This window comes from Ursus maritimus, unplaced genomic scaffold (genome assembly GCF_017311325.1).
Source record: "Ursus maritimus isolate PB19 unplaced genomic scaffold, ASM1731132v1 scaffold_7, whole genome shotgun sequence".
Classification (NCBI taxonomy): domain Eukaryota; kingdom Metazoa; phylum Chordata; class Mammalia; order Carnivora; family Ursidae; genus Ursus; species Ursus maritimus.
The window spans coordinates 70,924,898-70,940,862 of NW_024426885.1; the positions used below are offsets into that span (position 1 = coordinate 70,924,898).

Genomic DNA, 15,965 nt, shown 5'->3' on the forward strand with positions numbered 1-15,965 from the left:
TGTTATCAGAAGATTCTGGTAATATCAGAAAGTGCCTTAAAAGGCAGGAAAAAGTAGCAGGACTGGTATGAAGCTACCTGATTCATTATTTTTTCAAAGGCTCAAGTTTAAAGCCTCAAATGAGAGTGGGCGTGCTCCATTATAACAGGTTTTCACTATTTCACTATTTCACCCTGATTTTTGAAGAAATGAAGAGTTAATTAAACCATGTGTATTGTATTTGCAGCCATTTTGGTCCCTTAGACAAAAAAAAAAAGTTTCAAACACCGAATAGAAAGTACCATTTTCAGACTAAAAATTCAAGAGTTGCAAAATAGATAGCCTTGTAATACCAGAATTAAAATGGAAACTTTTCATCTGTAGTTTCTGAGGTTATGTGGGTGGGATGGAGGAAGATGGTGAGCCCCGGCCAAGTGGCAGATGAGAGACAGACACACAGAGACAGAGAGAGAGACACAGAGAAAATGATGGTTGCAAGTCTCTACTGGGTCCTGGGGGCCGCGTCTGTAGTTTTTCATCTGGAGATGGGGTGTTTTTTTTATTGTTTTTTGCTTTTATTTTGTTTTTTATTTTTGTTATTTTGTTATTTTAGTTTTTTGGGAACTGCTTCTGACTGTCCTCGTGGAGGCAGAGAGTGAAAATTTCCTAGGATATGAAACTAACAAGCACTAGCGAAGGACCCCATTGGACATAAGTGCTGATCCCCTTCAGCGACCTATCCTCACACCGCAAAGGGGGCAGTGCAGAGAGTCCTTTGGAAGCCTTTCACAATAGTTTAACTCTTTGCTGGTCCAAGACACTCCCTCCCAGATGGGACGTCTGTCCTGCACGGCATGGTACAAGGAGTAGAAATTGGGGGAGTGGGAGGGATGAGTTCAGGAGGAGGGCTCCAGACTGGCTGCACCTGAGCGTCCCCGGAGTCCACACACGCCTGTTTCTCCTTCCTTCTCATTCCCTGTGTTCCCCAGAGAACGAGAGCCCGGTTTCTTTCCCTCCCAGGACAAGCTACAGTGGGAGGTGGGAGTGTTCACACATAGGAGGTTTAAACAGGGACGTCTGAGATCAGGACTTGCGTAAAGACACAAAGAATGGCCTTCGCATGACAGCTTCTGCCTAGCTTTTCAGCCTCCTCCTCCTTCGAAGATTCGTCCAGTTTGGCTTTGGTGGCCAAATGTCCACTCCTTCCTCTTTCGGTTTTTGTAGGCATCTTGAGTAAACAATGACACTATGATCCAGCATGTGCTTCTCTGTGTGCTTTGGGGATGTACATTTTGTGGAAATAAAAAAGAGAACTGTTTCTGCTGTTTTCCCATGCAAGGAAGTCAAAGGTTTGGCCGTGGTTTGCCTGATGGTTTCTAGCCCGATGGCCTGGATAAGCCACACGGATGGGTGCTTTTGTCGGGATGAACACACCACCTTTGCTAGTCCAGTGAATCGGACCTAATTAAAATACAAGGTGAGCACACAGCAAAAATGCTAGGAGGAAGAGGAAGAGAACACAACAAGGTAAAATGGGCCATTAAGACAATGAAGACAAAGGGAAGGAAGGAGGGTGATGTCACTGGTGGTACATTCTAGAAGAGTCGCTGGCTAACCCCCTTCTCCCATACAGAGTCCTACTGTGAGGCCAGCAACACAGGGACTAAGGCATAGCTCAGAACAAGCAGCCAAAGCTTCCAAGTTAAGATCTTTTAACAGATGACTGAATTAAGAAGTTGTGGTCCATATATACAATGAAATATCACTCAGCCATCAAAAAGAACTATTTCTCAACATTTGCTGCAACATGGACAGGACTGGAGGAGATAATGCTAAGTGAAATAAGTCAAGCAGAGAAAGACAATTATCATATGGTTTCACTCATCTATGGAACATAAGAACTAGGAAGATCAGTAGGGGAAGAAAGGGATAAAGAAAGGGGCGGTAATCAGAAGGGGGAATGAAGCATGAGAGACTATGGACTATGAGAAAAAAACTGAGGGCTTCAGAGGGGAGGGGGGTGGGGGAATGGGATAGACCGGTGATGGGTAGTAAGGAGGGCACGTATCGCATGGTGCACTGGGTGTTATACACAACTAACGAATCATTGAACTTTACATCAAAAACCAGGGATGTACTGTATGGTGACTAACAATATAATAAAAAAATATTATTATAAAAAAATAAATAAAAATAAATAAAATAAAATTTAAAAAGTTGTAAAAAAAAAGATCTTTTAAAAAGCTGGTGCACAGTGGACCGAGAAGGACATTTTTTCAGAAGCGGTACAGGTATACAGGAGACATTTGAACACTTCCAGAACATTGAGGGTAGCGCAGATCAGAAAGCAAGTTCACCCTCAAGTTTATTCCTTATTTATATTTAGCGTATTTCCTGAATGTGTCTCTTGCACTATAGTCCATGGGCATGTAGGACGAATGATTAAAAAAAAAAAAGGGGCTGTCCCTGCTATTAGGACTTAGAAACCATCATCTGAAAATGCATGCCAAGGCAAGCTATTTCCAGGGACCGTTTAGTATGCCTGCTTGCTTTTTTTTCCTACCGAAGTTTCTGGGCATGGCTGCATGAACGTGCATTTGGCAGAGAGCTTCCGTAGTCAAGGCTTCCACGACTGAACAAGGGACAGAAAACCCTGGGCAGACCAGCAGAACGAATCCTACTTGGGCAGAGCCTTACAGAGACAGAGGAGATGTGTCTACACAGTCACAAATGCAGCCTGCCAAGGGACAAACATGTTGTTAAATATTTGTAAGCTAAAAAAAGAAAAAAAGCTCCTCAAAATGCACATCGTGAGGAGCTTAGTACAAGAGACAAAGCCATAAGAATCATATCTTTAAAAATGCACTGGGGATGGGCGCCTGGGTGGCTTAGGCAGTTAAGCGTCAGACTCTTGATTTCAGATCAGGTCATGATCTCAGGGTCGTGGGATCGAGCCCTGCATCGGGCTCCATACTGGGCGTGGAGCCTGCTGCGGAATCTCTCTCTCCTCCCCTCACCCCCCAAAAGTTCGTGTGCTTTCTCTCTCTCTCAAAAATAAATAAATATGAATAAAATGCACAGAGGTAGCAAGCAGAAAACTATATAGATTTCGTGTTTTGGAAGAAAACTTTCGAGGACCAAGTAACTGAAGGGAAAGCTGAATGAGCGCGTCGTTGCTGTTTCAGCCTGACCACTGCGGGTTCCTGGGTGGCCCCCGCCCTGCCCAGAATAGTTGTCTCCAGAAAAGGTGAATCACAGCTTTCCCGGCACCTGGCACCAATGCCTACCCCTACTTAGCATTCTTTCACTTCCCCTTCCCCTTTCATCCACAATCTGCTGCAGGAGGCGAGGAGAAGGGAAGAAGGACCCGAAGGACACAGGGGCTCATAGCGGAACTGAAGCCGCCGTGTGACCTCTCAAAGGAAGAATGGTTAAGAACTGTGGCCCCGAGCTTGAATCCTGCTGTTCCTTCAGGATGCTTACCCATCCAACAGCCACTACCTATGGTTCCTTCTCACAGTATTGCCTGCAGGCCAGTAGGCAGCTGTACTTGCTATATAAGGACCCAGAAAAACACGGGAATGATTAAGAGGAAGCCCCTACCCAAGATCGAGGGCTGTGGCAGGAGAATAGAGCCCCCATCCACTTGCCCCCAGGGGGAGGATCCCTAAGGGGCATACACTTCCCCCTTGCAGGGCCCAGAGCAAAATGAAAATGCAGATCCTTGTTGCAAAGTTATTAAGAATTTCAAGACATCAACAGCAGAGCTTCAACCCAAGCACAGGCCCTTCCGAGCCTGGAGTCCCACGGCCAGTGCAGAATGCACGCCCATGAAACTGGGCTAGCCTGCGGGATCAGACCGTAGCCGCCTGCCCAGAGACGCTCTCCAGGAATCCCTTCCCTAACATGTCACCTGCCCACGAATCCTCATCTCAGGGTTGGCCTCTGGGAGCCTGACCCAAGACAGGGCCTTGGATGTGCCACATGAACTTCTTGAAGCCTCAGTTTCCTTCATTCTCCGAAATGCAAGGGAAACAGAGCGCCTTGTTGAGCTGCTGGAGAATCGTGAGATAGCGCATAAAAAGTATTTAGCACCGAGTCGGGCATATAACACGTGCTCCATGAACGCTAGCCAGCTAACAGCATTTTTATTATAATTATGAACAAAATTAAGTGCCTTGCCTTCACAGAGCAATCGGCCTCCCTCTCCAGCCCCTTAGACTTCTCTAGGCCAAGGCTGGGTGCCAGGATTGAGCCATTCTGCTAAGAACACCCACACACCCCTTGTGTTTTAGAAACCTCTCTGTTCACTGAGAAGCGTATCACTAAAATACATAGTCGATCCCCAAACCCCAGTGAGCGCCCAGACTCCAACCAAGCCAAGACGTTCTTAACCACTTAGAACCAAACAAAAGAAGGCAAGCTTCAGGACAGCAACAGTTGGTTTCACTTTATCAACTGCGTATTGATTGACCTGGTCGCCCTTGCTCTGTGTGAGGTACCTAAGGATACCAAAGTATCTAAGACACAGCCCTGCTCCTCAAGGAGCTCATAGGTTCAGCCAATTGAGTCAGGAAAGCCCAAATGTTCTCCGACTTGGGAAGACTTGATGTTTGGACAACCTGCACGTAGCAGGTGACATGCCCTTGGCCCTCTGCTTCTTGAGTCCTGATACGACGTGTGGACATGACTGGCTGGAGAATGGTCCTCCCCGAACATCCTGTGGCACTGTCCCCTACCTCTCACCCAGGCACCCCTCCCTGTTGCTGTTCAGATCAGAAGAACAGTCTTGGCATCCCTGGTGATTTCCTGATGTACGGCAGGCAATGAGTGACTCAGTAAATGAATGAGTCCCTCGATTCATCAGCCAGTCAACCCACTAACCAACAAAGATACTTGGAGAGCATTTTCCCGAAGAAACAACATGGTGGATGGTGAGTGGCCCCAAGGCAGCCTCACACACTGACTCCACTACTAACACAGCGGAGGAACAGCTGGGAATAACTGGTCCATTTCAACTCTCCCTAACATGTTCCTCTCCAGCGAACTCTGGGAGCCCAGCTGCATTCACATGTTGCAGACATGCTTAATGAATGGGGCTCTACCTGACTTTTCCTGGCCAAGGCTTGAGTAGAAGGAAATGAGGTGCTCTGAATCAGCAAAGCTGCAGGCTCTCTGTGAAGGTGCTCCCGAGGCTTAGCAAGGGCCCATGGAGACAGCCAGACTCACTGACTGACACGTCTATTTCATGTAGCAGCCTTGCTCAGAGGAAAACTTCAGGTTTCATTTGACTCTCACCTAGAATAAGGTCCAGGTGCTTATCACTGTAATGAGCACTAAGGGGCAAATGTCCCCAGTCTGGAAAAGCTATTTTTTCCCCTTGGATTTGCTTCACAGTAAAGGCTGTTGTTGCAGCTAATTGGGGTGTGTAAATCGTGGCCAAGGCCATTTGCAGTCTCCTCTCATGGGGCACTCTCAGATACCAGCAGAGCCCCTCAGAGGCTCTCCTGTCCCTGGGAGTACCCTCAGCTACTCCCTTGGGTCCTTACTTGTCGACCGGTCCCCACACTGTGCCCTCAGCAGCATCTTCTGTGTCTTGCTCACCTGATCAGAGGACTGGGATAGGACGCCCTCACCATCCCTGAAGAGGGGGGCCGAATGTCTGCAGCTGAAGATGGCTAAGTGCCAACCCCTGACCGGGACACTTCAGCTCTGTCAATAGCACTTCGGAAGCGCTATGCCTGCCTTTCAGAGCTGTTGTGAGAATCAGCAAGTGCGATATTCCAGCCCAGCTCCTGGCAGGAGGCACATGTTTCGTGTTGTATGTTGGACACGGTGACATGTGGTAGGATGGACAAGCCCTCCTACGGGAAGGAGGGACCTTATGCTTGGAGACGTGGTGTTCCTTTCCAAACCTACCAACCTCAAGTATGTAGAAATCCAAGCTCAGGACCAGGGTGAGAATTTCTGAATTCTCAGATTCGACTCATTACTCACGCGCTGTGAGGACCACAGAAGAGGTAACCGAATTGCAGAATCCTACAGCAGAGTCTCCCGTTCTCAGACACCTTCGCTTCTGTCCCGACCACCTACTTACAGGAGTCATTTGCCCCCGAAGAATTTCATCCCCAGGGCTCAGAAATAGAATTTTCTCCCTCATGTCAGGGTTCTCCAGAGGAACACACCCATAGGGCGTGTGCATACAGAAAGGGATTTATTTTAAGGAATGGGCTCACACAATTGCTGGCAGGTCTGAAATCTGCGGGGCAGACTGGCGAGCGGAAGGCCCAGGGAAGAGTTACTTTTGCAGTCTCAAGTCTGGAGGCAGAAGTCCTTCTTCCTCAGGAACCTCAGTTTTTTCCACTGAAGAACTTCAACTGATTGGATGAGGCCCACCCACATTATGACAGGTAATCTGCTTTCTTCAAAATCCACTGATTGAAATGTTATTTATATCTAAAAAATACCTTCACAAGGACATCTAAACTAGTATTGGGGTACCATAGCCTATCCTGGTTCATATATAAAATTAACCACTATATCCCTGTAGTGTTTGTTTGTAATCCTTGTTGCTGAGTGAGGTTGATGTCACTATACAGGAATGAAGTGGAGGAGATGAGGTATAGAACCTTATAGGGCAAAGCTTCTTTCAAAATGTAAGCTCCTCGTTGACTGTAAGTTACTAGAAGGAAGGGGACATGTTGGATTGGATTCTGAGCTCCACTGCCAAGCCCAGGCACATAAGAGATGCTTCGAACAGTAAGCATCATGGACTCTGGATCCAAATGGCCTGGGCCTCCATTCCAGCTCTCCAATAGACAGGCTGTGTGATCTCGTTCTGGTTCTTTAACCTCTCTATGCCTCACTTTTGTATATGAAAACAGGAATAATAAAGTGAAAACAATAATTGGTATGATGATTAAATAAATTAATATTTGTAAAACGCTCACACCAATATCTAGGTGTTTTTAATAGAATACATCTCTTCCCCAGCTGTGGACCACAGACAATACATCATTGCTCATTGTGTTACACCACCATCTTCAAAAGTCTGAGCCTGATGGAAAGTCCTTGCATCTCCTGGTCCACAACGAAGAGTATAAGGGTGCAAGGCACAGATGCTTGGTTCTGAGCCCACCTGCCTGCCCACACACTGCCCAGCTCACAAAATGCAGCTGTCCTGCCATGAAATTCTGCCCAGGACACAAGATCCTCAACAAGCTGAAACTGCTCACAGTCACCAGGAAGAACAGGACACAGCGTCTTCCAAAGATTTGCCTTTATCTTTGCAAGGAACATAGAATAAAATGAGCTCCTCCCTCTGGATGGCCATTTTTCCCGTCTCGAAAATGTGAGTGGTGGTGTTGGACCTAGTGTATTGAGCTTCTCCTATAAAGGCTGATTATTGAATTCAGTATTATTTTGTAATGGTGGTAAGAATAATGGTGCTGGCTTCACCCATCAGCATTAGATTCAACCCAATTTAGAAGCCAAAGGATGATGATGATGATGATGATATTAAAATTGCTCTTATTTCTAGTATTCTTAAACACCTTTGAGTAAGATGATAACAGAAGCACCAAGGACTCTTAGTCATCAGATGCAAAAGGAAATTCAATCTATAAAAGCAGATAATGAGCTCAAGTACTTTTAAAAGTCCCTCAACTTGATTCGAGTGATTCCTGAGTTTCTAATTCTTCCCAGACACCGCCGAGTAACTGGCACAGCTGGCTGGAGGATCCTTTGGTTGTGGCGTGGAGGGAGTGGGGAGAGGGTGGCCACAACAGTGTCTCTGCATTATAGCACCTGGAGAAAATGCCAGCTTTGCCCCAGTACTGGGCCTCCCAACACGGTGTTGATTGCGGCAATGGGTTGGAGGACCAGCCTGGGCTGGGCGGGCTGTGGAGTCACTTTCACAACTGCCTTAGCCATCTCTCAGCCCTGAGCTCCTCTGAGCTTTCAACACCCAATAACACCCCTCCGTGGGACCCCTCCGTGGGACCCCTCAGATCCACTAGGATCCACTAGGAGCAACAGTACTGGGCGTGGGGTGGGCGCAGGGCCAGGAGTTGGGAAGTGCTGCCAATTCAAATCCCCCCGGGGGGGATGGGAAACAACAGAATGGACCGGTCTGGAGAACACAGACTCTTCCGCAGTAGAATCCATTCTTCAAACCAAAACGTAATGGGAGCAAAGTAGGTGAAGGCGGAGCTGTTTTCATTAAAACAAGGGGGCGGGGCATCCAGAGCTCTGCTTCTCCTCGCTGGACCCTGCATCAGCCACTTACCAGCTGACTGGCCGTGGGCAAGGTAATTGCCCCTCCGAGCCTTCATTCTTACCCGCAGAGCAGAGAGAGGCTTCAGAGGACTTGTTGAGAGGATTACGTAAAATGACGTACAGATGGCAGCAAGCGTAATGCATGGGTACTTGCTAACAGTTCCTTCCCCTCCTCTCACTTGTGGTGGGTGAAGGTGAAGAAGCAGCTAAGCTTTGTTCCCTAAAAGGTTCCCGAGTCCCAGATGAAGCTCCAAGTCCTTGGCTGGATAAACTATATGGGAGAGCCCAGAGGTGTGGGGGTGTTGGGGCTGGGTCTGCCTTAGACTGCAGCCACGACAGAGCAAAATGTGGTAACTGTCCCTCACCGGTCATTTCATAGGCCACCTATTAATTCCATTGTCCTTCCATCTCCAAGAGAACAGATGCGTGATGGATCTCTATTCTTTCCCCTGTGTTCTAAGATCCGTCCACCGACGGGCTCTGATGAGTGGTTCTGAAAGCTAAGGACACAGCCCCTTGGTGGCCAATGCCCCTGCAGTTCCTTCTGTAGCCACAGGCTTTGCAGTGGGCAAGAACCTTGCTTCTCACTGCAATCAGCCTTGGGCATTTTCCTTGTGTGCTTTGGGGCTTGAAGGAATATGACCACATACGAGTTCATCACAAATGCATTTCCAAGTAACTGGTTCTGCTTTTACACCTTTTAAATCTTGGTCCAAAATGGAGCTTCTATCAGATTCCATCCCCCCAATTCCACCTTCCTGGAGGGAACTCACTGAATCTCGAGAGACACACTCTTTGGCATTTCCACCCCAATTACGGCTTTCCCCAAACTCATTTGTGGCTGCCTCCTTGTGATTGCTGAAACATCCATTTTGGATAATTTCCCAAATAACATTGTTATTCTTTAAATTAAAGGCTTTCTGGAAAAAAACAACTACAAACAATGAGCTCATTAATGTAGCTTAGTATACAACCAACATACTGGGTAACAACAGCCCTTAGATACACAAATAGCAATCAGTTGGAGGATCCAGTGAGGAAAATGGTACATCCTTCAAGAGGTGTTTTATTTTTAAATGGCAACACAACAAAATGACTTAAGACTCATGCAAAATGTCTCAGAGAAAAACCTTTAAGAAATACTAAAGATGAGGGGCACCTGGGTGGCTCAGTCGGTGGAGTGTCTGACTCTTGATCTCAGCTCAGGTCTTGATCTCACAGTTGTGAGCTCAAGCCCCACATTGGGCTCCGTGATGGGTGTGGACCCTACTTTAAAAAAAAAAATGCAATAGGAGAGTAGAACCAATGGAAACACCGCATTCAGAGGAAAATTCATTATCATGTCAAATCATAATCATGTCAGTATCACCATGATAATTAACAACATTATCAGGTCAATTATGTTAATTTATAAACAATGTGATTTCAATACAAATATCCACTTTTTTAAACTAAATAAGCAGATTTTAAAGTTCTCATGGCAAATGAAGCAAACAAGAATAGCCAGGAAAAGGAAAAAGAAAATAGAGCAAAGGGGAAAAAAGGAAGAAGGAACAACCATCTCACATATCAAAGCATGTCATAGTCTCAACAAGGACAACAGCACTGTACCAGCTAATGGACAGACAGCCCAGTCGGTGGAATAAACTAGAAATAGACCCAGTTCTGGTGAGAAATTCAGTAAATTACAAAGGTGACATGTCTAATCATTGGGAAATAGGCCAGTAAATGCTATCAAGACAATTGAAAAAGAGTTAAGCATACCACACCATACCCCCTATTCTGCCACAGCATCAACTCCAAATGGATCAAAGATAGAAAGATTTTTAAAAAATGAAACCATGAAAGTTTCCTTGGCAAAAATTTGTCAAGGAAACATAGCAAATTCCTGTAGAAACTTGGAGTATGGAGAGCCTTTCTTTTTTATCCAGAATCCATTAAAAAAAAAAAAGATTACAGTATCATACCACCTAATTTTTTAAAACCTCTACATACACACGCAACATAAGCAAAATCAAAAGACAACAATGTGGGGGTAAATATTTGCAAGTCCTATCACAAAGAGCGAATCTTTCTTTGACAGGAAAAGAGCTCTTGGAAGTGATTAAGGAAAAAAGATGAAAACAACAAGACAATTTTTGTTAAACGGGCAAAGGCAGAGGCAGCTCACAGAAAAGGAAATGCAAAGAGGCTCCTTAAACAAATGGAATGATGTTCAGTCTCAGTTTAATAGACGAATGCAGATTAAAACTGCAATGAGGGGCGCCTGGGTGGCTCAGCCGGTTAGGTGACCAACTCTTGTTTTCAGCTCAGGTCATGATCTCAGGGTCCTGCGATGGAGCCTTGCATGGGGCTGCGCACTCAGCCCAGGGTCTGTTTGAAAGATTCTTTCCCTCTGCCCCTCCCCTCACTCATGAGCTTTCTCTCTCTCTCTCTCTCTCTCTCTAATAAATAAATAAATAAACCTTTAAAAAAAAACTGCAATGAAATGTTCATGTGGCAAGGCTGTGGGAAAAGAGGCTCCCTCCTCGATGACCAGGGGCTGCGTATATTGTACACCCCCATTCAGAGTATCTGGAAAGCCTTGTATATATCATAAACACACTCACTTTTGATCCAGCCATCCCATGTGCAGGAATTTATCCTATAGATGTACCTGCACATGCAGGAAATGTCCCAGGGGGGCGCTGTTCATAGTAGCAAAAGACTGGACGTAACCCAAGGGTCCATCAATAGGAAACTAGTTAAATAAATTTATGGTGCGTCCATAAATAGGACACTATAAAGCTGTAAAAATGAATGGAGACACTCTCTAGGCACTGATTTGAAAGATCTCCAAGATATACAATTAAGCGAAGAGAACAAAGTCCAAACCCATTTACGTAGAATGCTAACTTTTGTCCGCCTTGCCACAGGGGAATTCTGCTGGAGATTCAATGTGCATTTCTCCTTCCTTAAGTGACACTGAGGATCCTTCCATTCTTGCATGAGCCATTTACATTTCCTTTTCTGTAAAGTGGGGAAAGAAAAAGAAAAAACTACATACACACACACATAGGCACAATAAAAATGCCCAAGAAACTACTCTTGGTGCTCACTTGGGTTGGGTTGATGGGAGCAGGGGTAGAAGACAAGCTTTTCACAGTTTTGATTTTTGAACCGAGAAAATGAATTATCCCTTCAAATATAAACGCAAACTAAATTAAGTTTTTCCCTACCAATTCCTCAGGCTCCCGCTAAGCCTATCATGTTCCCATCTGTCAAGTATTTTTCCCACTTCTAAATTTGACTTTGGAGGACTGGGCAAGGTCAAGGGTGAACGGACAGCTGGGGGTGCCCCACAAGACCCAGAAGGATCGCCCAGTGTGAATGGACTCCTGCCCATTTGTAAAAGATGAAGTCAGCAGCGGGGCTATTTTCGCCACAAGAGGAACCCAAAGTGCTTGCTTTGGGAAGAAACGAGCCACTGGGTCGGGGCATCTAGGCAGAGCAACTTCGTCCACGGACAGCACGTTCCTGCCGCGAGCCCAGGAAAGAGAAGGTTCCCAACCCGAGCATATTTCCTCTCCAGCCTTCCGTGCTGCAGCTGGACCCAGAGCCCACCTGACTTCCCCGCTGTGTTTAGAGCTCTGCCTAAACTGCTCTCGGGTTGGGCTCAGTAATCTGCATTTCTCTTGGAGCGTCCAGGACAGCAGCCTGTCACCCCCGGCTTTAAATATTTTCCCAGCCTGAGGGACCCCTGGCCACAGCTTTGTTTTACCTTCCTTTGCGGAAGAGCAAGAGCGGGCCAGGGCTCTGCAAGACGGCGCATCTGACGCACATGGAAAGAAGAAAGCAAACTGGCGTCTCCAGAGCTGTGGGTCCCCACGGGCCTCGGTGCTCGCAGCTCTCCCTTTGATTCCTCGGATTTTATGAGCTCAGAGCACAACAAGCTGGAAGTTAGCAGAGCAGCTGCCCGAGGAAAGAATGTGCTCGTTCCCCCATTTGGGACTTCAAGGGAAAGCACTGAGGGGCGTGGGGGCGCAGGGAGAGGGGGAGATGCCAGTTCCTCCAGTTCCCACCAGTCTGAATGCTGTCCACGTGAACAAGCTGGGTTGGCGTGGGGAGGCTCCAGTCCCTGAGCTTTCGTAGCAGGCTGCGGAGAATGCATCTGTTCTCTTGCTAAGGGAGGGAACAGATTTATCCCCCACCTGGTGCTGCAAGGGCCGAGTGAGGGTCCTGGGCACTGGCCACCCAGGAGGGGTCCTGGAGACAGAGGGCTGGAGGCTGGGCTACCGTCTGCCTGAGCACCAAGCAGAGCCAGGGCCCAGCGGCCCCTCCACGGCCCTCCACTGCCCGAGGCGTCCCTCCCTGTGCACAATCCCAGCGCCGGTTTCTGCTAGGCCACTTTGTTTCCCTAATTAAAAACTGCAGAGGAAGGAGGACCCGGGCCTGGTTCACAAGCTCAATGACAAAAAGAAGATGCCAGGTTCCCTGGGGCCTGTGACTCATCCACTCTTCGGAGGGGGTGGGGCACCGTGCTGTTTTCCCTGCTCTCCGCAAATGTGTTAAAGAACCGGGGACTGTCAGTCAAGGCCATTGCTGTTCGGCGTAGCCAGACCACACAGCAAGGTCAGCCGAGGGCAGGACCTTCCTCCCCCAGCCCACAGACGTTCCACGCAAGGAAGCACAAGATTGCGGCCTCTGAAGGACTTCTCAGAGTGCGGTCCACCGAGCGGAGAGGTCCTCGTCTTCCTAGCCCTGTCTCAGCCATATGGCTGGGACTGGGCGACTCCTGGGACAGGCGGTTCATCTCCTCCCCGAGGGCCGTGGTGCGCCTCGGGATCTATGACACCCTTCTTCATGACATGTGTCTCACGAAGTCCCTCCCGCCCATCGAAGGCTTAGATCCTGAGAGGGCACAAGAGGACCCATGGACGATTTCCAGACTATGACCTGCCTGCGGGCCTCCCCTGCAGAGAGAGAGTCCTCAGAGTTCTTCCAGCATCCCTCACTTGTCATGAGCCCCCTCATTCATCCCCACAGCTGCTCAAGTTTTCCCACGTCCCTCTGAAAGTGTGAGCCCCGAAGTGCCATCCCCTCCCCGGGGTTCTCTGGGCAGGGCAGAGGGTGTGAGAGCCTGGTCCCTCAGTCACCCATTGGCTGGCTATATGCCAAGCACTGGGCTCTCCAAGCTCTTCAAGTCGGGTTTCTAGGCTAGGATGTCTTTGCTGACTCGTGGACAAAATATGTCAGCCCCATCTTCTTTGGTTTGAAACTCGGAGTTCTTGGTCCCTCATAAGTGCCTATGAGACCAGGTCTTTGTGTGTCTCAGGTGGCCTCCTTTAGCCCCTGGAATCACCATGGGAAGTGAAGCTTCGGGGGCGGGGGAGGGGAACAGAGGGCTCTGGAAGCCGCCTGCTAACGTGCGTCCTCCTGCTAGCCTGCTGGCTGACTTAACAACACCCTTCATGTCGGTCCCTAGTCCAAGGGCCCTGGGGACGGAGTCCTCCAGCTCCCACACTGTGCCAAAGTGAAATGAGCTCCAGAGCCTGGACTCCTCCGGTGACCCAAATAGCAGGAAGGCCAGGGAGCAAACGCCCCCCTGCAGCCTGCACACCCACAGAAACAGTACAGGGAGGAAGAGGCAGACAGACAGCGATGTTGGAAGAAAACACCGGGAAACGTAACCTGTACCTGAGCCCAGGCTGACTCGTAAGTCCCTGTGTGCCTACTGCGGACGGATGAGTTATCCGTAGCTGTGTAACAAATTAGCCTAAACTTAGCAGCTTAAAATAGCAATGGCATTTCTTAGTTACACTTTCTGTGGGTCAGGAATCCAGCAGCGACACAGCCGGACGCTTCTGGTTGAGGGTCTCCCCCGAGATTGTCACTAAAATGTCAGCAAGAGGCGACAGTCCTCTGAATGCTTGAGCGGGACGGGAGGGTCTGCTTCTAAGATGGCTCCACTGTCACATGCTGGCAAGTCACTGCTGGCGGGAGACCTTGTTCCCTACTACAGGGACCTGTCCGTGGATCTGTCCGCAAGTGTCCTCTTGGGGCAGCTGCCTTCCCAGAAGGACTTATCCAAGAGAACCAGGCAGAAGAAGCCTCAGTATTTTCTATGACCCAGCTTCAGAGGTCACACCTGGTCATTCCCATAATAGTCAATGGGCCACACAGGTCAGCCCCGTTCAGTGTGGGAGGGGACTATACAAAGGCATAATCACCAACCTGGAAGGGGACTCTCAGGGGGCCACTCCGAGGCTGCAGGATGCAATGGGTGAGCCTGACCAGCGGGACGAGTCTGACTGACAGCCAACATTGGTCTCACCAAATGCCTCTCCTCATCTCTACTCCTGTATCCCTTTGGGTCTGTCTTTGTAACAGCACACCGGTATCAAGTGTCAAAGGACACCCAAGCCTGTTCAGCAGAGGGCGGAGGGTTTCTGACTCACTCCGGAATAATGGGGCCCATGCTCAGTCCTGCAAAGAGAGGGCAGAGGCCGCATCCAGGCCGCCCTCCCCCCCATCCTTCACCGAGGGCCTGTGGAAGTGCGTGAGCTTAATAGACAGACAGTGGCCAACTGTCCGGGGAGAGGGACGATTGAGGGTGCAATGTTGAGTGCTTTCACACGTGTTGTCTTTCCACACATCCCCTGGACTTAGTCCTAAATTCTTGGTGCACAAGGGACATTGAAAGAAACAGCATAAGTGAAACTCGGGGTGGTGATCCTGAGGAGAGAACAAGAATTAGCTGTGTTGGGTAGCTGAGTATAAGCCAGTGCTCTCAGAGGAGCGGGCTGCCCCCTCTTCCCATCAGGTGGCACGGGACCGTGGAGGAGATGACGTCAACACTCGGAAGACAGCAGGAGAGACCTCTGTGTGGCAGCAGCACAGCTCAAGGTCCCTTCATCGGCACAGGAGGGACAGCTGCCATGCAAAACTCTCTCCTGCCAAGGAGAGTCTGTGAGTCCTCCCAGGACCCTTACCTTCCAGAGAAAGGGAGGGCCTGGGCTCTAGAAGTTTCAGTGGGACGTCAAGCCAGAGCCTGCTATGAGTGGGAGACATTGTCGCTCACAGAACACAGACCCCCTCGATGGCTGGGGAGACACAGGTTGCCATGGCCACTGTCCAAACTGGTAGCAGATCCAGAAGCAGAGACAGAAAGCTGATCTAGAGCTGCCTCAGTTTCTTCATCTGCAGTGACGAAAAAGGTGACAACCACCGTGCCCCCGTGACCAGCAGGGTATCCCAGCGGGAATTCGGCCACACCAGTTTTGCGAAACATCTCAAGGAACCACACAAAACTGTCCACACTCTCAAACCAAAAATTTTTATTCTACTCCACCTAAATTTGAAAACAGTATGCTGTGATGGAAAGAGTTTTGAGCCGAGAGTGCAAGTGTCTGGTTCTGGTCCCAGCTCGGCCGCTAACTGGCTCTGTGAACTCGGTCAAGTCTCTGAGCCTCGAATTTCTTGACCGCACAAACAGGATGATAACAGCCAGCTCACATGTTCATATTTGCATAAGTTGCCTGCAATCTATATGTTTTTATGTCACCCTTAGTTATTCTTGTCACACTGGACTTTGAGGAAGGCGGGGGTTACATGGCCCGCACACGACGCAGGCCCAGGGAGCACCATCTCGGGCCCGATGTGGGGGGCCGTCAGCCCTGGGAGGTCAGCTGAGCACAGGAACAACTTAGTGATGGCTCATGGGTCGAGGG

General features: G+C 48.7%; 1 long non-coding RNA gene across 2 annotated transcripts; it reads left to right on the forward strand.

The window, feature by feature from the left end:
• The first annotated feature begins 158 nt into the window (after window positions 1-158).
• On the forward strand, window positions 159-12,676 carry LOC103661891. 2 transcript variants are annotated; one of them, XR_568309.2, is made up of 4 exons: window positions 186-1,456; window positions 3,322-6,389; window positions 6,973-7,330; window positions 11,486-12,676. It is a non-coding gene; the product is annotated as an uncharacterized LOC103661891 (long non-coding RNA). The 2 variants fall into 2 exon arrangements; XR_005833230.1 differs by lacking the exon at window positions 11,486-12,676 and having other exon boundaries at window positions 159-1,456; window positions 6,973-7,305.
• Window positions 12,677-15,965: the final 3,289 nt, after the last annotated feature.